General features: G+C 40.2%; 1 long non-coding RNA gene across 1 annotated transcript in view; it reads left to right on the top strand.

Moving 5' to 3' along the window:
* LOC106510222 overlaps window positions 1-11,569 on the top strand; it is a 53,547-nt gene extending 41,978 nt beyond the window's left edge. Inside the window, exon 4 of the long non-coding RNA XR_002343579.1 lies at window positions 6,877-11,569. This is a non-coding gene — a long non-coding RNA (uncharacterized LOC106510222). The remainder of the gene's footprint in view (window positions 1-6,876) is intronic.

The raw sequence follows: 13,054 nt of genomic DNA, 5'->3' as shown, positions 1-13,054 counted from the left end.
TCCCATTTATTTGCTTATTTATTTACACAAAGGATTGGACTCAGGGCATTATCTTGTATTTTTACTACAGAGCTCTTGCCATGCTTCTGCGATAAGAAGCATCCTTACTTGCTCTGGGTCGTTAGTAAGCCCCATGCTAATTATTTCAGCAGAGTAATGCAGAGGCTGCTATATCTGCTTTCCACATAGATCGTCACTTGTTATCTGTGTGACGTGGTATATGTCACTTGGCTTCCCTGAACCCTAGCCTCCTGGCCTGTAGAATGAGGCCAGTGTACTGAGCCCACTTCCAACTTTAACATGTTCTGTTGCACAAGAGAACAGTTACCAAGACACCAGACTGAAAACAAAGGGAACCACCGTCATGAGAGGCTTACTATTTCTCCAGGGGGCGCCATGGCCCCAGGTCATCCCTGCTTTTTCCATGGCAAGAAATTGTATCTGTTTTTGACAATCAGGCACTTGTAGTGGAAGAAAATAGTTCTAAACACTAGAACTATGGTATGAAGGAGGCTACAAAACTTCCCGTCCTAAATAGGCTTTAAATAACTTAGCTTTCTTTTAGTGTGGGACTGTTTAAAATAAATCTGCATAAGCCTAGGGGTAGGGATGCCTGTGGGATCCTTACCAGCACAGAGTTGCTCTGCTCCCCAACTGCTGGGACCATCAGCAGCCGATTCGCCCCCTGACAGTCGGAGAGCTGTCTGTGGAACTAGATTCCACCAATTCTTCAAGCTGCTTCATGACGTTTAGTCTTTGTTGTCTGTTCATAGTGAATGAATGAATGAATGAAAAAGTGAGTAAATGAATAACCAGGTAAATATAAATGTTCTTCCTTTCCACCTAAATAATGACATCTGTTTCACTCATCTGTGCAATGGATGACAGTTAGGAAAGGATTTTTTCAGGCATCATTGCCTCAGCGATTATCAAACCTCAGTGTCCAAAGCATCACTCAGAAAGCCTACTAAATATGCAGATTCTTGGGCCCTTGTTCCTAGAGATTCTGAGTCGGTAGATCAGCCATAAGCACAGGAATAGTGCACGCATACACATGCATGCACACGCCCACACGCACGCACACATCAAAGTTGATTCTAACATGGATGCTCCACCGGCGACACTTGGAAGAAGACTGCTATATAAGGACTATTCATCTTCTAGCCTGTCACTCTTATATCAAAATCTTGAAAAAAATTTGCGTTGCAACAGTTCCATCTTTGGACCAGAGTGAGTCAAATGGAAGCATGCAACACCCAAAATAAGAGAATCCCAGAAACTTATCAAAGTACAAAAAGGACTTATAATATCTTGCTAGAAAGTTTGCTATAAAAATAATCAAGACACCATGATATTGACAAAAAGATGGATGGATTAACAGGTCAGTGGAAAAGAATGGAGAGTCAAGAAATAGAGCTATGTGTATGTAAGTAATTGATTTTCAACAAAGGTGAGATGAAGTCATTGGTGAATAAATAGCCTGTTTGATAAGTGGTGCTTGAACAACTGGATATCCATATAGCCCAAAAAGTGCTTCTACTTGCATATTCAAACAGTAACTCAAGATGGATAATAGACCTGAAAGGAATAGAATTTCTAGAAGAAAAGATATAAAAAAAAATTTGTAATCCTGTTTTAGGAAAAGAATTCTTAGTCAATATCAGCACAGTGGATTTTTCTAAAATTAAGAACTTCTCTTTGAAAAACATTGTCAAGAGCAAAAAGACTAGCCATAGACTGAAAGATAATACTTGAAAATCATAAAGAGTATTTGCAAATCATTTATCTCATAAAGGACTTATATCCATAATATGTGAATACCAAAGATTTATAATAATTTTTTTTTTTTTTTTTGGTGGCCTATGAATGTTCCCTGACCAGGGGTCAAATCAGAGCTGAAGCTGAGGACTCCACCACAGGTACAGCAACACCAGATCCCAGCCGCATCTGTAACCTAGGCCACGGCTTGTGTCAATGCCGGATCCTTAACCCACTAAGTGAGGCCAGGAATTGAACATACATCCTCACAGAAACAGCAGTGGATCCTTAACCCACTGAGCCACAATGGGAACTCCCAAAAAATTTTTAATAGGTAAAAATTTAAATAGATGCTTCACCAGCAGACACATGTGGAGAGCAAATAAGCACATGGAAAGATGCGTGACAGCACTGGCCGTGAAGAAAATACAAATGCATCACAGAGCAACCACTGCATACCTCTTAGAGTGGTTATAGTTTAAAAGACTAACCGGATGTGGAGAGACTGGAACTCTGCTCCACAGTAAAAGAAATGAACCATCAAGACATGCCACATGGATGAGTCACAAAATAATTACGCCAAGTGACACAAAGCAGACCAAAAAAAGATATAGACTGTGAGATTCTATTTATACAAATTCTAGAAAATAAAATCTGAACTATAGTGAAAGGAGATGAGTAGTTTCCTGAGAAGGAGAGAAAGCAAAGACGGGAAGAGGAAGGGATTAAAAGGGGGCCCAGGCAATCCTTGGGGTCGACGCTTAAGTTCATTATCTTTACTGGGGCCATAGTTTCACAGGTTTGTGATACATATTTCAAAGCTTATCAAGTTGTACACTTTATATGCAAATTATTGCACGCCAGTTATATCTTAATAAGACTTTAAAAACCAATAGCTCTTTAAAAAGATAGAGAGCAGTTCCCGTCGTGGCACAGTGGAAACAAATCCGACTAGGAACCATGAGGTTGTGGGTTCGATCCCTGGCCTCACTCAGTGGGTTAAGGATCCGGTGTTGCCGTGAGCTGTGGTGTAGGTCCCTCGTTGCTGCGGCTGTGGTGGAGGCCGGCGGCTACAGCTCTGATTGGACCCCTAGCCTGGGAACCTCCATATGCTGCGGGTGCAGCCCTCAAAAGACAAATGATAAATAATAAATAAATAAATAAATAAATAAATAAGAAACGATAAGGAAAAGGAGAAATTGAGGAAATAGTAATCTTCAAAACATTCAAGAGTAATCCCGGAAAGAAGACACCGGCACAGTATACTGTGTGACTTAGCCCTGAACAATACTCTTGTGGTTGTGGACATGTACCTACTGAGTACTTATTTTACTCCAATGATCATACATTAAATTTAATATTAACTTTAATATTATCAAATTATGTTACTCACATTCTCCAGAAGAAAGAAAGAAAGAGCTACAAGATGGGAGTGAGATGGGGGAGCATGTAAGAGCTTTGATTATCTTGATCTACCATAACAAGAAGTCAGGAGACACATTGAAAAGATAGAATATGCGGGCTATTTAGAGATGTGGCATTTAAATATCGAAGAAACAACCAGACAACTTGAAAGTACTTAGTCCCTGAAGTAGTACTGGGGTACAGGAAGCAGTGACACAGAAGTGCTGGTTTTATACGCAAACACACGCATGCATCCCCACACGGGTAACTTATGGTGTCATTTCACCATTTGAATTAAACAGCTGTTGGCAGGCAATGTTCCATGAATATTCTCCTATTTCTACACAGCCTGGACTTCAGGATTGAAGGGCAAACATGCCTGGGAAGTTAGAGGAAGTAAATTGCTCTGGGTCAGATTTAGAAAGGGATCTCGGAGTTCCCGTCGTGGCGCAGTGGTTAACAAATCCGACTAGGAACCATGAGGTTGCGGGTTCGGTCCCTGCCCTTGCTCAGTGGGTTAACGATCCAGCGTTGCCGTGAGCTGTGGTGTAGGTTGCAGACGCGGCTCGGATCCCGCGTTGCTGTGCCTCTGGCGTAGGCCGGTGGCTACAGCTCCGATTCGACCCCTAGCCTGGGAACCTCCATATGCTGCGGGAGTGGCCCAAGAAATAGCAACAACAACAACAACAACAAAGAGAGACAAAAGACAAAAAAAAAAAAAAGAAAAGAAAAGAAAGGGATCCCCTCTAGAGCCATTTGCTTGTATTCCAAGAGTGAGACCACCCAGGGACAGCGTTCCCCTCTCATGCCAGATATTTGCTTACACCATCGAGGGCATTTCTCTCCAGAATTCCTCCAGAATCTGTTCACATTAAGCATGAAGTTCTGTCTGTCTGTCTGTCTGTCTGTCTGTCTGTCTCTCAAAAGGGGAAGAGGAGTAAATGGCCAACTGCCCAGCAGAAGCTCCAAGTCTCATCATTAGGGATCCCTCGCCTGTGGTGCAAAACCTCTGCCCATGGTGGTGCGTGTCTGAGCCTCACTAGGTGACGTGCGGGGAACCGGAGCATGAACGACCATCCTAACCATGGATGCTATTCTTTGTGTTCAAATCTCTGGACCAGAGAACCCCCCACAGAAATATGCACATGTGTGTGTGTGTGTGTGTGTGTGTGTGTGTGTGTTACACATACATATATTTACATATGAATGAAACCATGATAGGGTAACTCTTAGCTTGCAAATGGAATCTCATGGCCTTCAAAATTTTAGGAGTCAATAATGTGGATATTATTTCTTTTGTTGTTTGTTGTCATTTTAATTTAATTATTTTATTTTTTGGCCGCACTCATGGCCTGCAGAAGTTCCCCGACCAGGGATCAAACCCGTTCCACAGCAGTGAACATGCCAAATTCTTGACTACCAGCCATAAGGGAAACTCCAGGAATGTATTAGGTCTAAACAGTAATTAGAAAACTTTACATTTAAACATCATCTGTCAGATAGGAAAATTTTTTAAATGAAAGCCAGACAGTAACAGTATGAGAACACTAGACCTCTCATTTCTCTCATTTTCTTCTGCTTAAAGAAAACGGTGCATTATACACAGTCATAATTACTTTGGTTATCTCATCAAAGTCATCTTCTACAATTTAATGTGCATACGCTATGTATTAGGTTTCTTTTGCTGTGTAACAAGTTGCCACAAAGTTCCCACCTTAAAACAACACCAGTGTGTAATCTCAGTTTCCATGGACCAGAAGACTAGGTCTGGGTTACCTGGGTCCCTCGAGGTCTCATCAGCTTAACATCAAGGCATCAGGCAGGGCTGCAGTCTTGATCTCAGGTTCAGGGGGTCCCTCTGCCAAGATCACTGGCTGTTGGAAGCACTGACTTCCTTGTGGTTGTGTGACTACAGCTCCATCTTCTCCTTGTTTATTGGCCAGAAACTTCAATCCGTGTCCAGGGGCTGCTCCCAGGTCCTTCCGCATGACCTCCTCCATAAGCAGGTCACAACAGTGTGACCTGCTTCTTCTAGGCCAGTAAAAGAATCTCCTTCATGCTTCAAATTTCTGTTTTCAGAAAGGGACCTGTCCCTATTCAGGACTCACCTGATTCAACGAGGTCTATCCCAGAGAACCTCTCTTTTGATTAACTTAACTTCAACGGATTTAAAACATTAACTACACCTGAAAGAAAACATCTCATCTTTGTCAGGTATCCTTACTGTGGGAATGAACTTCATCGTATTCACATCTTTGTCCTACTCCAGGAGCGAGGCTCATTTAGGCTGTGTACACCAAGGCACAAGGCATTTGGGCGCCATCTTGGAAGTCTGTCTACGGCAAGGGGACCCAGAGTACCTGAAGACAGGTACCCAAGGAGGCGAGTACAAGGATGCAATCACAGCACTGCTGATAACATGGAAACATTTTACCTACCATCCAGGTGTCCAGAATAGGAAAAGTATAAGTAAAATGAGGACTATTCTTAAGTCGCAATATTATATAAAAGCTCAGCAGTAAAAATATGAGTAACTAGGTAAAAGATATGTGTCTTAACAGGCACGGTCCTTCTTTCACTAAGTATGATGGTAAGTGAAAAAATAAAGTTAGATACATAAAGTTTTAAAATACACACAATATACCTTTTATATGGCTATGCACTGTTGTGTTAATCATGCCTTTTTATTTTCTGCATTTCTACTGTGTGTTAATCATGCCTTTTTATTTTCTGCGTTTCTACCGTGTTGACCTCAGAGGCCTTGCTGCGGTGGAGAGATGGCCTCACCCAGAACAAGCCAAGTCCCAGAGATAGTAAATGACCGTAGGTTTCCTTTCATACACACACCAACCCATTCAGAGCTCGTACCTCAACCACCTCCTTCCTTGGGATTTTTTGTGTCCCCACTTCAGATAAATTTCAACATGTCAATGTCTTTATCAGCTGACCTAGACCTCTCTAGAGTGTTATTACCCAAGAATGACATAAGCCCTGTTCTTCAGAAACCTGTCCCTAGATAGTCTGATCAACGGATTTTTTAAACCAGCAAGAAGGGATGAACCAAAGAACTGCGGGAAAAGATGGTGCTAAAATACTTCATATGGGAGTTCCCGTGGTGGCGCAGTGGTTAACGAATCCGACTGGGAACCATGGAGGTTGCGGGTTCGGTCCCCGGCCTCGCTCATTGGGTTAAGGATCCGGTGTTGCTGTGAGCTGTGGTGTAGGTTGCAGATGCGCCGGATCCCACGTTGCTGTGGCTCTGGCGCAGGCCAGCGGCTACAGCTCCAATTGGACCCCTAGCCTGGGAACCTCCATATGCCATGGGAGCGGCCCAAGAAATGGGAAAAGACCAAAAAAAATAATAAAATAAAATAAAATAAAATACTTCATATGACCGTATTTTCTCTTGGGAGGTCCCGGCGTATGTTAGTCTTAGACACTGACGGTTGCCAGTTCAACATCCATTCCCTCTTCTTTTTCTTACTGAGAAATCCTTGATTTCATGTGGGATTATCAATGTGCTGGTTAAAAATACCCCTTATTCTAGACTCCCTGGGAGCAGGGATAACCTCATGACCTACTTCCTGCCGATGAGGTAGGAGCACAAGTTAGGTAGGAGGGCAGCTGGTAAAAACATTCTTCTCTGAAGTAAAGGGACATATTTTGCCCTCATCCACCTTTTGCTCTTGACGCTTCCCTATTCTTCCTGCCTAGGACGCAAATATAATGCACAGAAGTTCCGCAGCTGCCACATGAGCATGACCTTGAGGAAGAGAGCCCCACGGTATGCAAAAGAACGAGCAAGAGAGTGAGGGAGGAAGCCTGACTGCTGCTGGCCTCCGACAGCTACTGGTCCACTCAGGACGGAACCCAGCAGGACCCCGAAGCATCTTTCTGGGACAGACCCCTCCCTCCCGTATACTCTGTTGTAGCTCCTCTCTGAGGTACCTAGATGCGCATTTCCTGAGTCCTTTGACAGATGCTAAGGCCCGCATCCAAAGGAAGGAATTAACTATTTGATGACCACGAGCGCATTTCCCCCAGACCTACTGGCACCTAAGGGTTAATGCTGTTAACCTCTGTGATCCAGCCCCCGTTACCTCACCATCTACCAATCAGAGAACTGTGGGCGAGCTGATCCCGCCTCCCTCACCTGGCCTTTAAAAATGATTTGCTGAAAACCGCTGGGGAGTTCAGGCTTTTTGAGCACCTGTCCCAGACCCGTGTGTGCAGTGCTTTACCATAAACACTGCTTTTCCTTCACCACAGCCCCGATGTCATGGAGGGTCCAGGGTGAGTGGACCCACGTTTGGTTATGTAATGTGGATCCCTGTTTCAGCATTTCATTTTCCTACATGAGAAAAATAAACCCCTACTTGTTTATTCCTACAGTCAGGGTTCTGCATGTGCAACCAAACACAAATTTAAATAATATGTAGGTTCCAAGGATTTCTGCATAAAGAAATCTTTCCTAAACTTACATGCACCCAAGTATTTTTTAATTATTTATTTTTACTTCATTTAATGTAAAATCCCATAAAACAACGTTGCATAGAATACCTGTTTGGGAAATGCAGTTTTATTTCCTGCTATAAATAGCTTTAATAACTGCCAGTCTGTTCTGCTGGTTAAACTACTAAATTAATGAGATCAGGGCATAAAACTGGTCTTCAAATGGACAAATTTGTTTCACCTTATAACCCTTGCTATCTTGGGAAAGACATTATGGATTTAGCCATGAGTCCATTGATTCCCAAAATATTTATTGGTCATCTAATTGATTCCACATTCTCTGCCAGGTTCTGGAGATACACGGATGATTTAATCATGTTCCCAAGTCTCAGTTATCTTAGAGTTTAGTAAGGATGACAAAACAATTAATTATAATGTAATGCGTCTAACTTTCTATTACTTCAATTTAAGAGCAATTCCAAAATTCAGAACACAATCATAATTTTTTTTTTAATCAAGACTATTGGCCTACACAGTTAGGCTCTTAGGGAGAACTAGGTTCCTTAACAAGAAAAGATCTAAGCTAAATAGATTTGATTGCCTTTAACTCTTGGACACCAAATGACACACACTGAATAAAAAAGATACCAATTCTTTGTGAACACTGTCAATTAAAAGTCAATGCTACTGATAAAAGTGGACGGATCTGATATGGAAAGAAGAAAGAGGTAATTATAATTAAAGGGGAGGAAGGTTCAGGTTAAAAGGACAGATACTTTTAGTAGAAATAAAGGACTTGAGCATGTTTTTAGACTTCAGGAGAGTTGTTAGTGGGAGGGCAGAAGACAAATGTGCCAAAAAGAAGAGTTAGTTGATGGACCAAATTCTCAGAGGAGATAGGAGGAGTTGGAATAAAAAACACTGAATTAACCTGAACAGAAATAAAATCTTATCCTCTGATTTAAAGGGAGGGGAATAAGATGAGAGTGGATGTAGGAGGCACTGAGATGAGTTGTGTCATAAACATATACATTGAAGTCTTTGCCCCACTACCTAAGAATGTGACCTTATTTAGAAATAGAACCATAGTGGACATTATGAGTTAGGATGAGATCATTCTGGAGTAGAGTGGGTCCTTAATCCAATATAACTGGGGTTCTCATAAAAGGAGGGAAATTTGGAGACAGATGCCCAGAAGGAAGAAGACGTGAGGACACTTGAGAAATGACAATCCCGTGGCAACCGAAACAGAGACTGGAGTTGATCCTTCTCCAAGCCACAGAATGCCACGATTGCTGAGAATTCCCAGAAGCTCAGAAGGAACAAAGAGGAATGCTCTTCTACAGATTTCAGAGGGAGCATGGCCCTGCTCGTGTCTTCCTTTCAGACTTCTAGTCTCCAGGACTGAGGCAGTAAATTTTTGTTGTCATAAACCACCACGTTTATGATACTTTGTTATGGCAGCCTTAGGAACTCATGGAGGATGTTGCAGGAAAAAAAAAAAAACACACTTGTAGCCTTATCTTGTTGATGAAGAAGGGGTTCAGGGAGTAACAGGAAGGTTTAGAAGGCGGCGTTGAGCTGTAGTGAAGTCCTAAACTAATACCTGAAGGGAATGGAAGTGGAAGCCAAGCATGACGATATAAAAATGAGTAATGAGAAACTGGCTGAAGTCAGTGACTATGAATTTATGGTAACACTAATATGATAAAAATCCCAGACACAAATATGACTTTAGTACATGATAAAGGTGGTATTTCAAGTCAATGAATAAATGATGGATCCAATACAGTAGATTTGACAATTTGGAGGAAATAAATAAGGTTGAATGTCTACAGTCAGCATTGCCTGTCCCCTTCAATCTAAAAGTGATCTTTAAAAGTTATTTAAAAATAACAGTGGAAAAAGAAAAATTTAGAAGACAATTTAAATTTTACATAGTCAGCAATAGCATTTAAGTGATAGTTGGTGAGCAAACTTTCTGTAGTGAGCGTATATTATTTTTTAACTGAAAAAATATCAATACATATTATCTTCAACTCTTATTATGGTTTTCTTATAAAACATATATACATATGCGATGTGTATATCTCTAAAGAAAATAAATGGTAAAATTCTATTCAAAAAATGGTAGAACTATAATACGTTGTTATTGACAATTATCTCTAAATGATGGACTTGCAAGCTTTCGATATGATTTTATTATTTTCCAAATTACACAACCAACACATGGCTTTAATCATTTATAACTTTATTTAGAAAACAAAGTGTTACAACAATTTGATTCCAGAATTTTAGAGTCTTATACACAGAGTTGTATACACATGTGTATACGTGAGACCTAGTAGCTTCCTTGGAAAATGGTGGCTCCCGCTTCTTCTGCACAACATGGAACACTTGAGAAAAGTTAAGGAGAAAAACAACCTGCCTAAAAAGAATATATGCATATTTGTATATCTCCATATACATACCCCTCTGCATATGTATTCAAATGCAACACCTGTAAGAATATTTCTAAAAATCTCCACATCTCTGTCACTTGCTCAACCCCAGATTCAATGAAAATGGAAGTTCTGCTGAAAATAAAATGTTCTGAAGAAGAAGAAGCAGGTTAGTTTAAGAACAATTAGGCTCAAAATAAGTTTGAGTATTATCTTCCTGGTGGGCTCAGTTGTGTAATATCATCCAGAAAAAGCACAAGTTTGTAGAATATTCTCAGAGATGAGTTTTTGAGATGTTTTATTTTAGTGCTTTCATTTTCTATAATGAAATGAGATAATAAATTCCTATTTGTGTCTGAGTATCCCCAAAATAGCTTGTAAGAATAGAAAAATCTGACAGTTGCTGAGGAAAAAAGGAAAAAAAAAAACTTGAAAATAGCTGAATCTGTCCAATCTTGTATTTATCCATTCAGGCTAAAAATGGTGTTATTGTTGAAAAGAAGTTAAGAAATTTTCTTTAGGAAAAAAAAAAAAAAAAACTTTTTCTGTGGAGAAAAATGGCATTTGTTGGTCCCTACATACAAAGGTGCGAAATTAATTTAATTCTCTTTTATTAGTAACTAAGTAAAAACATGATGGTGGATCATCATTTCATTCTGCAAATACTTAGAAGTCCCAGCCTGGGCTGGATCCAAGGCTCTGCAGTGATGGAAACCAGCTCCAGCAGGAATAAAATGGAGTTTCTGCCCCCAAAGAACTTCATAATCTTCATAAATTAAAACCATGATGAGGGGCACAGATAGGCAGTTCACAAAAGAAGAAAAACTAATTGTCTCGAAATATATACAAAATATTCATCGTCACTAGTAAGCAAGAAATGCAACTTTAAAATCACAATGAAATATGGTTTTTCATCGAGCAACTTAGAATGAATGTCTAGGAATGAGACACAAGATTGGTACATAAAAATAGGACTTCTAATTAATTATTAGCGGAACCTAAACTAGAAATTCTTTCTGGAATATTATCTGGCAGCGTGTATCAAAAGAAATAAAAGTATTCGCATTCTATGACACAAATCTACCTCCAGGAGTTTCAACTGAGAAGATAGACCATTGAAGTTCTCCTGAAGGGAGCAGTAGAATGTCCATCACATGATTTTTAGTAGTTTTTTAGGAGCTAAAAAATTATATATTAATCAATGTACCATGAAATGGAACATTTATCAAAAATATGGCACATTCTTATAATACTATGTTGCTTTTAAAACTTAAGTAGTGAAATAATAGTGAATAATATCAAGAATTTTATGATACAATTAGTGAAAAGACCCACAAAAATTGTGTTCAGTAGGATGCCATTATAAATAATTCATGTGCATAAATTATAAAAAAGATATAAACCCAAGTGGTAAGATATAAACCAAAAGTTTGCACTTGTTATAGTAGAAAATGAGATTATAATTTTTTTTTTTTTTAAATGTTAGGGCTGCTCCCTCAGTATATGGAAGTTCCCAGGCCAGGGACTGAATTTGAGCCACAGCTGCAACTGAAGCCTCAGCTACAGCAATGTCAGATCCTTTAACTCACTGCACCTGGCCAGGAATTGAACCCCCACCTCCACAGCAACCCAAGATGCTGCAGTCAGATTCGAAACCCACTGCACCATGGCAGGAACGCTGAGATTATAGATAATTTCTTTCTTTTTTTTTTTTTGTCTTTTTTCTAGGGCCACATCCGCGGCATGTGGAGGTTCCCAGGCTAGGGATCTAATCAGAGCTGAAGCCTCCAGCCTACACCAGAGCCACAGCAGCGTAGGATCTGAGCCGAGTCTTCAAGCTACACCACAGCTCACGGCAATGCCGGATCCTTAACCTACTAAGCGAGGCCAGGGATTGAACCCGCAACCTCATCGTTCCTAGTCGGATTCATTTCCACTGTGCCACAACGGGAACTCCAATAATTTTATTTCTTATTTTTGTTTTTTTGGTACACTTTAGATATTTTTATGCCGAACACTTAATATTTCTTCAGTTAAGAATAAACTTTAAACAATTTTAATGTGTCTCTGTATAGACACAATCCTTGTGTGCTTTCTTGACTCTGTTGGCTGTCTCCATCCTCTCTGTTGACTACCCATCTTCATCAAATCTCCCTCCACTCTCATGCTTAGATGCAACACCCCATATGAGAGTGTAGGATTTGGCTCCCTGAGAAGCTAGCTACTGCAGAGCCAGATGAAAAACTATTTCCCATAAGATAAACCTTGCCCAATAAGAAACAGGAGGTGAGAGAAAGTCAGACAGATTTATTCTCCCTTCCTTCTCTAATCCATACATTGTATCACTCTGAGGTGTGACTCTTCTCTGAAATCTAGGGCAGTCCCACGGTGCTAAGTACACATTGGAGCTGAGAAACCTGCCATGTCTCATCACGAAGTGCATTTACGCCTCGGAATCCTCAGAGGATTGGTTCCAGGACTCCCCCACCACAACTGTAGAGACCAAAATTCAGGGATGCTCAATCTCTTACATAAAACGTTGTAGTATTTGCATATAGCCTAGGCACAGGCTTTAAATTATCTCTTGATTATTTATATCTAATATAATGTAAATGCTATGCAAATAGTTGCAAATACAATGCAAATGGTATGTAAATAGTTGCCAGTGCGCGGTAAATTCAAGTTTTGCTCTTTTTTTTTTTTTAAGTATTTTTGATTCAAGGTTGGTTGAATCCGCAAATGCAAAAACTTGCATACAGAAGGCCAATTGTAATAGATTTGAATTAACGTATCTTTTCTTGGTTCTCTTCTCTTTTTCTTCATCTTTATTGCCATAGACTTGCACTACCCAGATAAAATGTCAACACCTTCAATTTCCCCTGGGATTCTCTAAGGCTCATATGGGCAAAATTGGAAAAGGAGATGTGTACAAATATGTTATAAATTCCACGTGAGAAGCCAGAAAGACAAAGGCAAATACCATATGATGTCACTTATAA

Source organism: Sus scrofa, chromosome 4 (genome assembly GCF_000003025.6).
Source record: "Sus scrofa isolate TJ Tabasco breed Duroc chromosome 4, Sscrofa11.1, whole genome shotgun sequence".
NCBI lineage: Eukaryota > Metazoa > Chordata > Mammalia > Artiodactyla > Suidae > Sus > Sus scrofa.
The sequence above is the reverse complement of the archived record's forward strand: the minus strand, read 5'-3'. Positions and strand labels throughout refer to the sequence as shown.